We start from the raw sequence: 7,793 nt of genomic DNA, 5'->3' as shown, positions 1-7,793 counted from the left end.
ATTTCACTGCCCCACTAACTGGGAGGTTTTGTTTGCCCATCCTGGGGGGGACCCTGCCTCACCACTCTTCTGGAGAGAGACCCACTTTTTTTTTAAGAGATGTTTTCTGCTTATGTGCAGCTCAGCATATATGCAAGATCCGCTGGAAACGAGGTGATTTTCTGTGTATTCCATCCTAATATTACTGCTGAGGAAAGGCTTTGATAAATGTTCCTGAAGATGTCCCCAGTTTGTAGAGGAGATCATATTGCACCAATGAAAATCCAATGTTTTCGTTCTGCCTTTACCTCATTTCAGGTGGTCATTTTCTTTTATTTTTGGCAGATCAAACTATGCATGTTACACCAGCATTAGCTCTTTTAAAATTCTTGTGAGGAATAAAGTGAGAAAAGTGACATATCTATATCAATGGCTGCTTGCAGGGTCCTAATAATAACCAAACCCCAGAAAATGGAGATTTCAGGATGAGGCCCCCTCATCCGGTGACACACAGGGCAGGGCCTTTTCTGTGGTGGTGCCTACCATGACAATACACATACAGAAATAAGGCAGGGGCTGAGTTTTCGGTACCTCTCATGGCACTAGAACTCATGGACATGGAAAGATGCTGGATGTTGGCAGATTCAAGAGAGAGAAAAGAAAATTCTTCACACAGCATATAGTTAAATTAATTTTTAGGGAAGAAAGCTGTTTCAAGACAACAGAGGGCGGCAGTGGCGTCACTAGGGTTGGTGTCACCCGGTGCGGTAACTCATGGTGTCACCCCCATGGACCTCCTCCCGTACCAGACCATACAGAATCCTTAGTAGTGTTTTTTGTACTAATGTTACTCGCAAATCGTAATTCCCATATATCACTGAATGTAATGGCAATAGTAGTGACATGAACTAGCAAAATTAAAATTACACCTTTAAATTACAATATTATACGCACAGCTAAAATTCTTGCTCTTATTACTAATGGGAGTTAATTATCTTGCATATGCCCATAGTAAATTTTCAGATACTTTTAGACCCTCGGCAATTTTCAAGGGGTCTATGTAGAAGAAAAGTTTGGGAACCCCTGGAATAAGACACCTGCTTATGTCCCTATGCTGCTCCCACCCCTCATTTAGGTGCCTGGGATGCATGCGTGTGGACATACCTCCTTACAGTTATGGAAAGTGATTCTTAATAATAAGTCTCCAGACACAAGTTACATAGGTATTTATCAGTTGTTTAGTAGAAAATTCAGAGCTGCAGGGTCCCTTCATGATAGTTACAGCCACGTACACCCTTTTTTGCTCCTGGATTAAGAATGAGATCTTTGTTAATGCATTCTCTCACAACAACAAACATCTCTAGGAGCCAATCAGCATGAAAATGGAGAGCGTTAGCAACTGAGATTGGCTCTGATTGGCTCCAATCTGCAGAAAAGGCAAGGAAGCATATTAGAAGTATCTTCTCAGTGACTAACACACTCCCTTTTCATGCTGACTGTAGGATGCTTGGAGACATAGGGACCCTGATCCCAAAAAAGCAGAGGGACTAAGACCCCCTGGGTGACTACCCTCCTGGTGCTTATGGACATGACCGTAATATATTTTGTGACGTGCAAGTTCGATATTATTTATTAAGTGTGTTTAGGATTACATTGATGGCATTCCCAAATATGTACTTTCACACAGACTTTGGTTTTCCATAACACAATGTTTGTCCAACCCTTCACACTTGGGGGGGGCACTACTTGCACATCCCTTCCATAATAACATCAAAGTTGGATACACCCCTGAACCAAGACCCAGACAAAAGGGCACTCAAAACAAAAAGGTAATTACAGTGGCTGAGTAGATCTTGTACAGTGGTTATATAAAGACCAAGGCACCCTTAAAGCCCCTTCCTATAATTGGACAACCCTTGTTGGCAGAGAAAAAGAAGCCATATTAAGGGGGGCTGAAACAAACAGGGTGGAATCTGTTAACCAGCCTCAGGTCACCATAGCAACCACTAGCAGACCTGCTGAAGGAGACAAATTGTATCATGTGGTCGCTGATAAGAAAGAAGCAGAGCAATTCAGGGAAGAGCTGCATCAAGATATAAGTCTGAAGCAGATAAAGGAACAAGCTCTGACCCAACAGATTCCTTTCACTGACAAACTGAGGAATCAAGTTGTGTGTGAGAATGGGATTTTATATAGACTGTGGATGCCTGCTGAGAGAAAGGATGAATGTGAACCAGTGAAGCAATTAATAGTACCTAGCAAATACAGAACCAGATTGCTAGAGGTAGCCCACGATGTCCCATGTGCAGGACATCTGGGAATAAAAAAGACCAAGAGGAGATTGGCTGCACACTATTATTGGCCAAACATCTCCAAAGATGTAAAACAACATTGTCTATCTTGTGGAATATGCCAAAAGGTGGGGAAAAGTGGAGTAAAGACTAAGGCACCCTTAAAGCCCCTTCCTATAATTGGACAACCCTTTTATAGAGCGGGAATAGATTTGGTGGGCCCTTTTTCCAAACCCACAAGGCATGGCAAGAAATATCTAGTGGTGGTGGTGGATTTTGCCACCAGGTACCCAGACGCAGAAGCACTGAGATCTGTAGAAGCCCCTGTAGTGGCAGAGGCTTTATTAAAAATCTTTATGAGGCTGGGTTTCCCTCATGAAGTGCTGACGGATCAAGGCAGTGTATTCATGGGAGAAGTGATGCAATGTATATGGAAATGTTGTGGTCTAAAACATCTAAAGACCACTACTTACCATCCCGCCACTAATGGGTTAACAGAGAGATTCAATGGCGTTTTGAAGGGCATGATCAGAAGCTATGTTCAAGATCACTCACAAGACTGGGATGAACGTTTGGGATGCTTCTTATTTGCATACAGAGAAGTCCCTCAAGAGTCAACAGGCTTCTCACCCTTTGAACTCATGTTCACTAGAAAAGTGAGGGGACCTTTGGAACTATTAAAAAATTCATGGGAAGGAACCCTGGGAGAGTACAAAACTTCTGTAGTAGATTTTGTATTGGAATTCCGCAATAAATTAACATCAATGATGGAAGTGGTGAACGAGAATTTGAGTCATGCACAGGAGAAGCAACGTTACTGGTATGACAGAACAGCCAGAGAACGTGTGTATGATGTGGGAGATATGGTTATGGCGTTCATACCCAGGAAACATGACAAATTACAGGCTAACTGGGAAGGACCATATACCATCAGAGAAAGGCTTGACCCAGTGACATATGTAATCACCACAGACCAATTAAACAAAAGCAAAGTGGTTCATGTAAATATGTTAAAGCCTTACCATACCAGGGATGCAAAGGTGTTGCAAGTTACCTTATTCCCTGAGGGAAGTGGGTCTGAACTTCCAGATTTGGTACAGGAAAGCAAAGACAAAGGAGGGGTAGATCAAGTGGAATGGTCAGAGGAGGTGAAGGAGGAAGTAAAAGAGGAGATTCTGAGAGTTTTGAAAACCTATAGGAATCTCTTTAGCAACAAACCTGGCCGAACCAGTATAGTTATACATTCCATTGATACTGGAGATCATGCCCCAATCAGATCTGTTCCGTACCGTGTGAATGGGAAAGTTTTGAATGAGATCAAAAAGGAGGTGGAAGAGATGCTGGAATTAGGAGTGATCAGGGAATCCATCAGTCCCTGGGCCTCAAGTATTGTCCTGGTTCCGAAAAAAGATGGAACGACCAGGTTTTGCATTGATTATCGGCTAATCAATAAAATTACTGTCCCAGATGCGTATCCTATGCCTAGGGTAGACGCTATGTTAGAGTTATTGGGGGCAGCAACCATTATCTCTACACTAGATCTCTGTAAAGGATTTTGGCAAATGGAACTAGACGAGCAATCCAGAGCCAAAACTGCCTTCAGTACACCAGATGGGTTATATGAGTTTGTGACCTTACCCATGGGACTAAGGAACTCACCAAGTTCATTTCAGAGGCTAATCAATACTGTGTTGCGAGGCATGTCAGATTTTGCAGTGGCCTATATCGATGACGTGGCCATTTTTAGCAAGTCGGTGCCTGAGCATGTCCAACACCTGACAACAGTATTGGAGGCCTTAAGAAAAGCAGGCCTCACAATAAAAGCTAAGAAATGCCAGTTTGGACTAAAGGAAGTAATCTATTTAGGACATAAGGTGGGGAGTGGGAAAATCACCCCCTTATGGAGCAAGGTGGAGGCAATACAAGCGTGGCCGATCCCCTTAACCAAAAAACAAGTAAGGGCATTTCTGGGTGTGGCTGGATTTTATAGGAAGTTTGTGAGAAATTTTGGGGAAATAGCAACCCCCTTGCATGAATTAACAAAGAAGAAGTGTTCTGAGCGTGTGGTATGGACGGATGAATGTCAGAAGGCTTTTGATCTACTGAAGCAAGCCTTGTGCCAAGGACCCATATTAATAGCACCAGATTATGAGAAACCATTCATCGTGGCTACAGATGCGTCGGACCTGGCGCTGGGAGTCATCTTGCTACAGGAGAGAGAAGGCACCAGACATCCAGTGGCATACCTGAGTCGCAAGCTGACGCCGAGGGAGAAAAACTATTCGTCGGTCCAGAAGGAGTGCCAGCGGTCGTGTGGGGACTGAACAAGTTGCGCCCATACGTGTGGGGACGAAGATTCACAGTGACTACGGATCATCGGGCCTTGTTATGGTTGCAGACTATGAAAAACCATAACACTATGCTGCAGAGGTGGTCCTGGGCCCTACAGGACTATCAAGTGGACTTCCAGTTCATCAAAGGCAAGGACAATGTACTGGCCGATGGACTTTCCAGGCAAGTGGCTGGGACTGCAGTGACGTGACCAGACAGAGGAACAAAGAAAGACATTTTCCCCATAGAGACTTTTATTTGTTAACGCGACGTATAAATCCTGGAACAGGAATAATACTCTGCTGTTGTTTAAGGGGGGGGAAATGTGATGTTCCTATATTAATGTATATATGGTAAGTGTTGTTGTTTTAGAAGATACATGGTAAGTGGAGTGAAAGAGGAGGGGGACTGACTGGGCAGTAGAATGCGAGATGATTGGCTGAGTGTTTAAAACAGCTGAATGTATAAAAGGAAGAGTGAGAGTGGAATCGGGGGGCGGGCGGAGAAGAGAACTGAGTGGGTTGGTTGGTGGGGTTTAGAGAGTTGTTTGCCAGGAGGGAGGTGGAGTTCGGATTAGTATTGAGTAAAACCATATGCTTATGTGCCTTAAGAAGAAATCTTGTTAATCTTGTTAGCTTTGTTATCTGTAATAAATACTTAATTTGGTTTACCAAAGGCCTGATCCTTGACTGGGGTTTCACAGACCAGAAAGGAGGGTAAGGTAATGACCAAGGCTGAAGGGGAACTGTAACAAATGGTGGCAGCGGTGAAGAGAATAACAATACCAGTATTCAGAGTCTCTGGGAATACTAGTATTGGGACGTTACTGGTGGTCGCCTAGCAGGGGGATCTGTTGAGATCTGTGCTAGAGCGGATAGGTAAGTCATAAGAGAGAGCGGTCCAGACTGGTGGAGTCCCTGGTGGTGCCTAGAGACAGGCAGTAACCATGAGCAGGTAGGAACCTGACAGGGAGAGCCAGGGAAGGAGCGTCACAGACCTTTCCCTTGAGGCGCTCTTACGGTGGGCTGAACGAATCGTCCTTGGCCCAGCAGTGGCGGCCACCCCTGCTTTTGCCCTCTTTTTCTCGGGAGGTCGCTCTGGGTCCCGCAGCAGAGGGACGTGCCAAGAAATGGGGGCAGACATGAGTGGAGCTCTTCAGAGCAGGGGAACTTTTGCTGCTGTCTGTTCCTCCCTCCGATCCCAGCTACGTTGCTCCCCCTTCCCCCCAGTAGCCTCCAAGACCAGCATCTCCTTTCCACTCCACCCACCACCCAGTCATTTCCTCCCTCCCTTCCCAGAGGGATCAGCCTTTCCAGCACTTGTCTGCCTTTGCAGAGGTCTGATGGCAGCTGCAGGGATCGCAGGAGGCATCAACTGAGACGCTGCTTAGAAAGATGGGAGCAATGGAGGATTCAGCTGCTTGGGGAAAAATTCCACCACACTGGATTCATCGGAAAAAACCAAGCCTGGTTTTCTGGCCACTCTTCCGTTCCCAAGCGGTGGCCTCCACATTCATTCTGCCCCACAAAGCTGGCTCTAACATTGACACAGTTGTGACTGGAGCGGCAGGAACTGGGCAGCCCTGGGTTCGATTGTGCACATCTTGTATGGCCTGCCTCTGTTCTTCTGAGCCAAGCTGGATAGGAGCAGTGGGGCAGTGTGTGGGGGGGGAACAGAAGCAGAGGTGGAGGGGGCCATATCAGGAGCCTGTGCCTTCAATCTCCTGTGTAAGGCCTCTGCCAAAACTTCAGTGGGCTGCTTATGGAACTGATCCATATTTTCTCCCAGATTTCTAAGCGTGGACCAAAGCTGATTACGGAGGGGATCCCCAAAACCCACCAGTTCATTCCCCTGTCAGGTCTGAGTAGGGTCATTACTTTGGTGGGAGGGAGAAAAGTTGACGTGATTGCTGCTGCAGTTATTGAACCCAGGTCTCCTGTCTCCCCCCCCCCCGCTGATGTGAAATTACCCCGATTGGAACCAGGGGACAAGAGAGGGTGGCAAGTTCCTCTCCCCTGGGGTCCCCAATTTGCATTGGGTACAACAGATGAATGAGGCCCTTGATTGGTCTATGGGACAGTTTGAATTGGCTCGAGCTGAACCTTCTTCTGTGCAGTGGCGGCTTTCCCCCCTCCAACCTGTCGAAGGAGCTCAGAGACTTGCGAAATAGCCACATTCAATTCCCACCAGATAACACATTCAAGATCCATCCTCCCTATTGCTAACTTCGTTTGAGCATTTAACCCCATGTGCACGGCTTCCAGAAAGTCTGTTATACTCACACTGGCCATCTTCCTGACATCTCATATGGCTGATAAACATGCAAGGAATTTCTTCCACTTTGCACAATATCTTGCCACCTGCATTAGATCTTGAGCTTCAGCAGTAGAATACATTTCATCTGCCTAGTTAACCAAGTCCAAACTGTTTCCTTATTCAAAGAACCCAAAATATCAGTCACTGCCTTTGTCTTGGGAGGGGACCAACATACAATCTCTTGGACAATTTTATTACGAGCTGGTCCCATCCCAGTGGTTTCCACCACATTTTTCATTATAATGGGTGCAAGTAGCTGTGACTCCTTCCATTCAGGATTTAAAGGAGCAGATGATATAGCCTCTTCTGGGAGGGGGGAAGAGAGGGGGAAGGCCCCATTCCTCCTCCCCATCACCCGAAACATGCATGACTGTGGCCACCAGCCCCTGTTGGACCTGCAAACGTTTTTCCAGTTCTTGAATTTGAGCTTTACACTTACCATGGCTAACATTTAACCGTTGCTCTCGTGCTCTAACCAATAGGTGTCTTAACCTCTAAATTACCACAGCATTTAAAGGACATTTCCCCACTTATTTTAAACCAAGAGACAGCGAAACATAGTAATCAAGGAAAAGGAAATCACACCCATTGCAGACACATGCAGAACTTGGCTACCTGTTTCCCTGGATTGCAGGACTGTTCAGACGTTACTTTATTTCCTGCAACCCTGGCTGCCCACCAGTCTCCGCCAGTCTGTTACATTTGCTCTTAGGAACCTGAGTGTGTGAACTTGCCACCTACCTGTCCCATGAAACACACCTCCTTGAGAGGAGGGGGATCTCTTGCCAGGGATAAGAACAAGCGCTTTGCCCTGAAGTGTGCCTAAATGGTGCGTATATATATATTTAACCCAAGAAATGCAGGTCCAAACCAGAC

Source organism: Rhineura floridana, unplaced genomic scaffold (assembly GCF_030035675.1).
Source record: "Rhineura floridana isolate rRhiFlo1 unplaced genomic scaffold, rRhiFlo1.hap2 scaffold_24, whole genome shotgun sequence".
In the NCBI taxonomy this organism is placed as follows: Eukaryota; Metazoa; Chordata; class Lepidosauria; order Squamata; family Rhineuridae; genus Rhineura; species Rhineura floridana.
The sequence above is the reverse complement of the archived record's forward strand: the minus strand, read 5'-3'. Positions refer to the sequence as shown.